At 37.7% G+C, this 11,174-nt stretch overlaps 1 pseudogene; it reads right to left on the bottom strand.

The window, feature by feature from the left end:
- Positions 1–251: 251 nt before the first annotated feature.
- Positions 252–1,403, bottom strand: LOC118842458 (annotated as a pseudogene).
- Positions 1,404–11,174: the final 9,771 nt, after the last annotated feature.

Here is an 11,174-nt window from a genome sequence, read left to right as displayed (position 1 = left end):
AGAGTCACTCAGACTGACTCAGTACAGTTAGCTGACTTTGCACAAGACCAGGAGTTAAGTCTAATCTCCCCCAAACCCTGCCTAGCTGTAGTGGAACCTTGGAGCCAGCAGGTTCTGTTGGTAAAAGTCCAGGCAAGATCTGGAAGTTCTCTAATCCACCTCAACAAATAACTGATGCTACATTTTGGAGTTGCTGAGTAGCCTCATTATGAGCATGATTCAGGCATGTTTTTATAGGTTTTTTCTTCCTATTACTGAGAGTGAACCCAGTTACCTTGATGAAGAAGAAGATAATGCTCTACAAATCTGTAGGTTCTGTAGGGCAGATATGGTTCTTCCCATTAGATTCTACTATTGTATCGGGTGTTACATTTTTGTTCACATAAAAATTTGACCTTTAACACCTTAGATGGACCTGTTTTCATGTAGCTGATTAATAAGTTTCTGTTCTTATTCCATCCTGCTGGTGGATAATTACAGCATGACAGTTCCAATATAATTTCAAAACACTGGGCCCAGATGTGGTTGTAATCTTGCATCGCACTGCGGACTGGGTATCACGCACACCCATTTGTGATACCATTGTGGAAACTCATAGTTTTACATGAGTTTCCTATGACAATTTCAGGATTCCTCGAAGAGTAAGTATATGCAAGATATTCAAACACATCACTGCTCAGGGTTAAGCTATGATCTTATTTTGTCCCAGTTGCTGGAACACCATTATCAAATGGGTAATTGACCCCACCAAGGCTCAGCTATGTAAGTTAGCAGAGAGGATGATTGTCTCAGATTTCAACTAGTTCTTTACTGCTTGAGTTTCAGGCTTTATAGACTCAGAATTATTTTCAAATCATCAGGGAAATTCCTATTCAGATTATATTTATTTCTATTGAATATGACACTTGAGAAATAGCAGTCTGGCATTTGGACGGATTCAAGTCATCTGCGTTCATGCAGGCATGATGAGAATCCAAGTGTCATTAATTAAGCAGGTGATTTCAGGGTCCTTTCCATCATTTTTAACCAAGTGATCTATCAAATGGAGGACTAACTCCCATCCTACAGACTCACCCTCATGAATATTAACAATGTATTTGAACTCTGGAACCCCAATTATGTAGAAACTTTCCCACAACAAAAACTCACAGGTTTCCACCTGACATTGATTTCCCAATACTGTATAAATGATTTATAGAATCATCCTAAGCAACGTCCTTCAAAAAAAAAACTTCCATCTCTTTCTGGTGATGACATTTGAATTCCAGTGTGGCCACCAAAGGCACCAAGAGTCCCACACACAGGTAGGTCCATGTTCTAGGATGAAATCGCTGGCCCCCATGCCAGGGGAACAGTAACTGCTCTGGGGCAAATGCTAAATTGTTAAAAAGGCTTTTCTCCATCAAATGATATAATAGTTGTTTGCATGATTGTACTAAAATACTCAGTTTTGCTAATGTTAACTATTGTTTGGGCCAAAGCAAATCTTAAAGATCTTGTACCTTGGTGTGGAGGGGACAGTAATCTAACAGCAGAGGAAACATTCACAACAATGAAATTCGAGATCTGGATGAAATACTGAGTGAGAACTGGGTCAGTGATTTCTTCAGTACAGGGAACTTACAGGTGAAACTCCCTCTACTAACGCAGTTCAGTAATTTATCTTTAACTTAAATTCTTAGAGAGTTGCCTAGAACATAAAGAAAACTGAAACTTATTCAGGGTTCCACAGACTGTATATATCAGAGGTGACACTTGAATCCAGGTCCTTCTGCCTTCAATGTGCATGCACTATCCACTATGCAACATTGCCTCTTCTCTATACAAAAAGAAATATAAATTCTTGATGATAGTTTATGATACAGACTTTTCACTTCTTCAAATGAACAAAGATGCGAGAATCATTTTTGCTTATTAAAAATAAAAATAGCAACTATTCTAAATATTTCGTTTTCTTCCATCTTTTATCCTCTTCTCTTTCTAAACCCCAAAAGATCCCCACACCATGCTTTCCTGTCTACATATACTTCAGAATCTCATTTTAAGCAGGCAACACTTGGTTCTCTTTTTAAAGCAGGTACCACTAGGAGTTCTGTCACTTGTACAGGCTGCTAAGGAGCATGTGCGCCAATTCTTTAAACATTTGATAGTGTCAGCTATGCCAAACCCTATGGAAAGAAGAAAAAGAATGTTTTAGAATTTTTATTTATGGCCAAATAGAAGAAGAGATGTTATGTTGTATTCAGAATCACAGATCAGAGGGTTTCACCCTATATATAATGTAAATTAATTTTATTTTGTTATAATTATTTTTGGTTTTTGACATTCACTTCAGTAAGATTTGGAATTCTAAATTTACTCCACTTCCCTCCATTCCACTCTCCCCAAGACAGCATGCAATCTGATAAAGGCTCCACATATGCATTCATATTAAACATTTTCACATTAGTCATGTTGTAAAGAAGAATTAGAATCAATGGGAGGAATCACAATAAAGGAGAAGCAAAAAAGAGAGAGAGAGAACAAATAGTATCCTTCAATTTGCATTCACACTCCATAGTTTTTATTCTAGATATGGATAGCATTTTCCATCATGAGTCATTTGGAATTGTCTTAGGTCATTGCATTGCTAAGAAGAGCTAAGGGTATCAAAGTCAGTCCACAATGTTGCTGTTACTCTGTAGAATGTTCTCTTGCTTCTACTCACTTCACTCAGCATCGATTTATGAAAGTCTCTCCAGGTTTTTCTGAAGTCCACCTGCTCAACACTTCTTATGGAACAATGCTATTCAATTACATTCAAATACCACAAGTTGTTCAGCAATTCCCCAATTGTTGGGCATCCCCTCAATTTCTAGTTCTTGGCCACCACAAAAAAAGACTTGCTATAAATATTTTTTGTACATGTGGGTCTTTTTCCCATTTTTATGATCTCTTTGTGATACAGACCTAGAAGTGGTATTCCTCAAAGGGTCAAAGAGCATGCACAGTTTTATAGCCCTTTGGGCATAGTTCCAAATTGTTCTCCAGAGTGGTTGGATCAGTTCACAACTCCACCAACAAAGCGTTAGTGTTCCAATTTTCCCACATCTTCTCCCACATTCACATTTATCATTTTCCTGCTCTGTCATGTTAACTAATCTGACAGGGATGATTTGGTACCACAGGTTGTTTTGATTTGTATTTCTCTCATCAATGGTGATATAGAGCATTTTTTCCTATGACTATAGATAGCTTCAATTTCTTCAGCTCAAAACTTCCTGGTCATATCTTTTGACCATTTTGACTTATATTCTCATAAATTTGACACAGTTCTCTAATATTTTTGAAATGGGACCTTTATCAGAGACACTGGTCATAAAAAAAAATTGTTTCCTAGCTTTCTACTTCCCTTCTAATCTTGATTGCATTGGCTTTGTGTATGCAAAAATTTTTTCAAGTTAATGTAATCAAAATTATTCATTTTTGTTTCATAATGTTCTCTATCTCATTCTTCCATTCTTCATATATCTGACAGGTAAACTTTGCTCTCCGAGTTTGCTTATAGTATCAGCCTTTATGTCTAAATTGTGTACCCCTTTTGACTTTATCTTGTTATACGGTGTAAGATGTTGGGCTATGCCTAGTTTCTGCCATGCTATTTTCCAGTTTTCCCAGTCATTTTTTGTTAGTGAGTTCTTATCCCAGAAACTGGAGTCTTTGGGTTAATCAAACAATAGATTACTATAGCCATTGACTGCCATGTCTTGTGTACTTAACCTATTTCACCGATCTACCACTCTTTTTCTTAGCCAGTACCAAGTGGTTTTGATGATTGCTGCTTTATAATACAATTTAAGATCTGGTATGGCTAGGCCACCTTCCCTTGCATTTCTTTCCATTAATTCCCTTGATATTCTGAACCTTGTGTTCTTCCAAATTAATTTTGTTATTATTTTTTTTCTTTTTTTTCCGAGAGGAGACGGGAAGGCAAATGGGATTAAGTGACTTGCCCAAGGTCACACAGCTAGTAAGTGTGTCAAGTGTCTGAGGCCAGATTTGAACTCAGGTCCTCCTGGCTCCAGGGCTGGTGCTCTACTCATTGCACTACCAAGCTGCCCCTGTTATTATTTTTTTCTAGCTCTATAAAATAATTGTTTGGTGGTTTGATTGATATGGCAGTGAATAAGTCAATTAATTTAGGTAGAATTGTCATTTTTATTATATTAGCTTGGCCTACCCACAAACAACTGATTTTTTTTCCAATTGTTTAGATCTGACTTTATTTGTGGGAAAAGTATTTTGTAATTTTGTTCATATAGTCCCTGGGTTTGTTTAGGCACGTAGGCTCCCAAATATTTTAGAATGTCTACAGTAAATTTAAATGGAATTATTCTTTCTATCTCTTGCTGTTGGGCTTTGTTAGTAATATATAGAAAGGTAGATGACTTATGAGGGTTTATTTTATATCTTGCAACTTTGCTAAAGTTGTTTATTATTTCAAGTAGTGTTTTACTTGATTTTCCAGGATTGTCTAAATATACCATCATATCATTTGCAAAGAGTGATAGCTTTGCTTCTTCCTTGCCTATTCTAATTCCTTCAGTTTCCTTTTCTTCTCTTATTGCTAAAGCTAGCATTTCTTGTTCAATATTGAATAACAGTGGTGATAATGGACATCCTTGTTTCACTCTTGATCTTATTGGAAATGCTTCTAGCTTATCCTCATTACATTTAATTTCATTTTTGTTTAAAATTAAAAGCTTTCAATAAATAAGGCACTTTGAGTTAATGGAAAGAATCCAGCACTTCAACATAGGAAAATTAGATTCCAATGCCAGAATATCTACTTTTTAGCTGCGTGACTTTATAAAATAAAACTCTCCTCTTTGTGCTTTAGTTCAATTATCTACAAAATGGAAATCATGATACTTACACTAACCTACCACATAAGGTTGCTGTGAAAATAAAATGGGCATAGAGATAGAATTTGTGATTTTATTAGTATAGCACAGGTCTTAGTATGACTCTCCCTGACTCAGGTCATGCCACTAGCTCCCTATTACCTCTGGAATCAAACATAAACTCCTGTTTGACATTTCTCTTTATGGCTCAGTCAAACTAGCCTTCTTTTGTTTCTCACAACATAGGAGTCTATTACCTCTGTACCTTTTGCACTAGATATCCTCATTGCCTACAATGGATTCCTTCCCACTTTGATCTCTTATAGGCCTTAATTTTACTTCAAGTCTTAATTTATGGGCTACAATGTACATGATGTGTATTCTAATCCCTCAAGCTCTTAATTTACTCCCCACACCAGATCATTCTGTTTTGTATTGTATACATATAGTTATGTATGTCCATGCTGTCATCCCCAGTAGAGTGTAAACTCTACTTACACATAGGCTAAAAACTGTCTCATAGTTTCCTTTGTATTCCCATTTCCTGGCAAGAAGTAGACACTTAATAAATTCTTGGTGATTAATTGATGTATAAGGCAATATGGCTTTGGTAGTAGGGATATATGGATAAGTAAGATTTATTCCTAGTCTTCATGGATATTCAGTCTAGTAGAGTAGATAAGATATGGAGAAACATGATATTAAATAAAATATAATATGGTTTCAGTGCTATGAGAATTCACAGTAAGAAAATAAATCACTTCGGACTGGGAAAGCTCAGGGAAGGAAGTGAAGGTGGCATTTGCTATTTTAGAGTAGGTGACATTTGAATTGGGCCTTGAGGGTTGAGTAGGATTTTTATAGGTAGACATTGGGGGAGAGCATTTTAGGCTTTGGGACTAAAGTGAGCAAAGGCACATAGGAAGTCAGGTACAGGGTGCACCCAGAGGTTTGTTTGGTAATGTGAAGGGATACAGGGGACAACATTCTATAGAAAGGCATAGTTGAAAGAATGTTAGCCTAGGATTCCAAACCTATTTCTGATGCTTATTACTTTTTTGACCTTGGACAAGTCATTTAACTTCTCATCTATAGAATGAAGGGGCTAAACTACAAAACTTCTATGGTTCTTTCCATCTCTGAATTATTTTAATAATAAGCTAGATTGAGACCATGAAGTACGCCAGGCTAAGGAACTGGGACATTATTTGTCCGGCAATTTGGGCTACTTTTTAAGGTGTAGATTTAACCTGTTATTAAAGACAAAAGACCAAGTATGCTTAGGGAAACCTTTTTAGTACAGAAATGTTTCACACACACACACACACACACACACACACAGAGCAAATGAGAATGCCATGTTTTATGGTAAAAATTTTTTTCTTTTAACAATCCTTCCAAGTGTCCAGGCTTCAGCATATTACTAACAATGATTTCATGGAAGGGATGTGATGTTAAAGGACACCATACAACCAGAGAAGATGTGAACTATAACCTGAAAGGGAGGTGGGCAGGCGTGAATCAAGACTAAAGGATAGGCTTAGTGTTTCACTGGTGCCCAGAGAATGTTAAAACACTTCAAAGAAGGGAGGTCTCCAGTAGGATGGAGGATACTCTGTGGGTTCATCTGCTGTGAAAGAGTTACGAGAGGACATAACACAGGGATGGTGGGGTAACAATGTGGACTAGTGTAGGGTGTCTCCATCAATGATATCATGGATACAGTCTAGGAATCAATATCTTACAGTGGCAAGAATGCTAGATTTTTAATCATAGACCTGGGTTTGAGTCATGACCCTGTTACTTAGTGCAAGGACTTTGATAAGTTGGATTGCATCCAGGGGAAGGCAACCAGAATAGCAAAGGGGCCCAAGACCAGGCCATCAGAGTTGTCAACTGTAGAAACTAGAAATGTTTAGGCTGGAGAAGATGTAGTAAGGAAAACATGACAGTTGTATTCAAGGATTTGAAAGGCTGTCCCATGGAAGTAAAATTAGACTTACTCTATTTGGCCTCAGAAGAAAGAACTTGGAGCAAGGGGCTAAAGTTATCAATTTTAGACTTGATGTCAAGAAAAATCTTCCTGAAACTTAGTTTTATCATGAAATAGAATGGACAGTCTTGTGAAGCTACCTTCACTAGAGTCATTCAAGCATGCTTGTTAATTCAATTGTGGAGGAAACTATTCTTCACATAAAGGTTGAGCACATTCCTCTCTGAATTCCCTTCTAACTGTGATTTTAATTTCAAGAGCTCTTCTCTAGGTCAGTCAGACAAGAATTAGGCATTAAAAACAGGAAAGAGTAGCTTGGCCTTAGCATAGTCCTATATCAGGTTCTCACACTGGAGATTTTCATGTGAGTTTCAAACTGTTGGTATAAGTATAGATACTCTGACATGTAATATCACCCTACATTTAAAGCAATGAAGGAAAAATGTAGAAACTCTTTGTTTTCTTTGAGATGAAGGGCTTATCATAATATTTGCACTCGAAAATAGTTGTGCTTCTCCCTCAAGGGAGCTCTCTATCCTGGACAGTCAACCTGATATGCCTCTTAACATGCCTAAAAGAGCCTTAATTGTTTTCTCCCACTATAGCTACTGCCTATGTGACCTTGGATAAGTCATTTAACCTCCTGGGTCTCAGGAACTAGGGATCTTTACCCATCTGTCCTTCAGGTGAAGGGTACCTGTTCTACTCACTATCTATTTCAGACACTGTTGGTAGTGGCAGGATGGCTAAACCTGCCCTCATCCTCTCTCACTATCCCTGAAGGAATCAACTACCATTAAGCTTTTTCAGAAAGCCTTTTTCCTCATCTGGGTTCAAATCTCACACCAGATACTACCATGTGACCTCAGGCAAAGCACTGAACCTCTCTAATCCTCTGTTTTCTCATCTATGAAATGATAGAAGTTTGACTTGAGGACCTCTCATCTCTCTTCCAGCTAGGATCTTACAATCTTGGTGTGATGCTAAACTATGGTAGGGAACTATACTCTGCCCTGGTTTTCCACAATGTTTAAGAGTTTGGTTCTTTTTAATATATAACAACTAAGAATCACAGCCTCTTCTCCTCCCAGCCCTTCCTCCTCCTGGCCACAAATGCAGCATTTGTCCACCTAAATTAAAGTTGTTTTCCTAATGAGTTAATTTTTAGCCTAAGAAAAGACTTTTTCATTAATTTTCCTTAGAATTAGGGAGGTCCCAGGCCCAACTAGTCCAGACAGCTGATAAGTGCCTGCACTGAATTTATTCTCCAAATCCATAGTCCCACCTCTTAAGCACCCTGTATCCTACCTTTGCCAGCATAGGAGAAGATCACAAACAGCAACATAAACACCAGGTAGAGGGTCCTCATAGCGACTCTTTGCCAGGAACTTGGAATTATAGGAGCAATGAGGGAAGACCAGGTCAGGAGAGGCAGGGAGGCCAGATCAGGCCAGGCTAGACTCAGCTTGTCTTGTCTCAGTTCAGTTCAGCTCCTATACAACTGAGGCTGACTGAGGGAAGCTTCCCAGGACTCTGGGATGACCCTGTATTTATAGGGCTAGAGGATTAGCAACCAGGACACTGAGACTTAAAATAAACAGAAAAAAACCCAAGCCATATGGGTGCCTTTCCCTCCCCAATTATAAGTTAATTTTTATGGGGAAGAAGAAGGTGAATGTTTTGGGCTAATGCAACTTCTGTCACAGGCATTTTTTTCTGAAACGGATGGCTTTGAAATAGAATTTCCTCTCCTGGAGATAAGAAATTCCTTAGCCTAGGTTCGCAGAGAACACAAGGAGAATCTTACCCATCCACAAGCCTGAAGGTGTTTCAAAGTTTAATTGAAAAGAAAATAGCTTAATTCTAAATTAGTTTGAGGACCCACATACTAGAAAGTTACTCCCTCAACAAGGGATTAGCCTTGCTTTAAGTGAAATTTGTGCCCCTGATCACCAGCTTCCTGTTTTTAAAGGTTGCATAGCCAATAAGCAGCATTCCATAGCAATTAAGAATATTAAGGTAACAACACTTATTACCGGAGAGGGACAGGTAGATAAAGGAGAAGTTGATTAGAATGAAAGGGGGGAAAGGGTTTTAGAGGAATAAAAGGCATACAAGTACTAGGATTTGTTATTAGAATAAGAAAACATTCCCTTTTCAAAGTCAGCAAAGAAGAGGAGGTGACCAAGTACTGTAATAATTGTTGAAGAAGAAAAATCTGGAAAGATTTATATGAAGTGATACAAAGTAAAGTGAGCAGAACCAGGAGAACATTGTACAAAGTAACAGAAACACAGTACTATGATCAGCTGTGAATGGTTTAGCTCTTCTCAGCAATACAATGATCCAAGACAATACGAAAGGACTTACGATGAAAAATGCTATCCACTTCCAGAGAAAGATCTTATGAAGTCTGAATGCAGATAGAAGCATACTATTTTTTTAACTTTCTGGAGTTTTTTATGTTTTCTTTTCCTTTGGGTCTGTGTGTTTTTTCACAACATGACTAATATGGTAACATGTATTGCATGATTGAATATGTATAACACATGTCAAATTGCTTCGTGTCTCAGAAAGGCAAGGAGAGAGAAAATTTGGAACTCAAAAATTTTTTTTAAATACATGCTAAAATTTATTTTTACATGTGACTGGAAAAAAATAAAATATTATTTTAAAAAATAGTTGAGGGGCAACTAGGTGGCACAGTGAGTAGAGCACTCACCCTGAAACTCAGAAGGACCTGAGTTCAAATCCGGCTGCAGACACCTGACATACTTACTAGCTGTGTGGCTTTGGGCAAGTCACTTAACCCCAATTGCCCTGCCTTCACCCCTCCAAAAAAATAGTCGAAGTCTCATCTAAGATAGTAGGGTTGAGGTAATCACTAAGAAAAAAAGTGCAGGTATCTCTTATCCAACAAAATTTATCCAAACAAAAATTTTTACAACAGAGGATGAGATTATATACTTGGCCAAGCCCTTGTATCATTTATTATATTTCATTTCTTCTTTAGAAGTTCCTCTTCTTATTTTTTGTACATATAAGAAATTATTTAATTATGTTCACTCAGCTAAGAGATCAGTGGGACAGAGTATTGTCTGGAACTCTGGCTAAGGATCATTCTACCTAGAGGTTAGAGTCTTGTCAATTCTGATTAATCAGTTTAAGCTGCACTGTGTGCTCTGACTCCTGAGCCAGAGAGGCAGCTCTTGAAAAAGCTAAATTATTAATATATTCATTACACATATCATATCAATTAATAGGAAAATTATAATTCACTTCTCATTCCCTGCTTTCAGCCAAAAAGGTCAGAATGAACCTTGAAGGCCAATGAGGAACAATCATTTCAAACACGATATTAATAAATTTCCTAATTATAGAAATTTCCTATAAAAGGGGGAAAAAGAGGAATATAATTATCATATAACAGGGGAAAAACTCTTAACTCTGTTTGAGTCCACACTTGAGTCATGTCTGACAGCAAATTGTGTAGTTACAGAGTGTTAAAGCCAGGCACAGGATTAACCAGGCGGGAATTTTCCTTTTCTAAAAAGGAAATAACAAAATGGGGAAATAAAGTCAGGAGGATCCTACCTAGGTTGTGTCTCAAGTTGTCCTCATAACCTTTCCCAGGAGCAGACATCTACTTTAGCTGTCCGCAGACTGCCACACATGGCATTTTCTATTATTGGCTTTGTGACAATTTAGACAACTATTCCTGAAATCAAAGCTCAAAACAAATAGCAGTCCTAGGAATTTTTACCTTAAATAGCAAATTTTTCATTTATCACAATTTAAATCACAACTTAAGGAGATAAGAACATCTTAGAAGTGAAAGAAAAAAAACTGCTACTTCCATGAACATTAGGAGATTGAGGGAACAGTAGTAAGAAGGAAAAAAAGCTTAGTCCGTAGAGGGAGTAACTACAAACCTCAGCACATATCCACTTTCTTGAGTCGGTGGTTTACATCAGCTGTTGTCTCCTCCTCATCCGGGGGTCTTGGGACTACCTGTCCACCTCAGATGCTGGCTGCTTCAGACCCTGTTTAATCTGTAAGTCAGGTCACCTGTGGGTTCAGAAATCCAAGTCAGGGATATTGCCCTTTTGAAATGTGAAAGGTGGAGCCAGGATTCCACTCCTCCGAGTTTGGCTGCAGTGAAACTTGTAAGCAGGACTTCAAAGTGGCCTTTTACCATGACTCCAAGGAGTGTTTTCAGAGATGATATTTCCAGAAGACCCAGTCACTTGGTTGCATCAGGGGCTGAGTTTCGGTTCGAGTTTATAAAGAATGGGACT

Source organism: Trichosurus vulpecula, chromosome 3 (genome assembly GCF_011100635.1).
Source record: "Trichosurus vulpecula isolate mTriVul1 chromosome 3, mTriVul1.pri, whole genome shotgun sequence".
Taxonomy (NCBI): domain Eukaryota; kingdom Metazoa; phylum Chordata; class Mammalia; order Diprotodontia; family Phalangeridae; genus Trichosurus; species Trichosurus vulpecula.
This window is presented reverse-complemented; position numbering and strand designations above follow the sequence as displayed.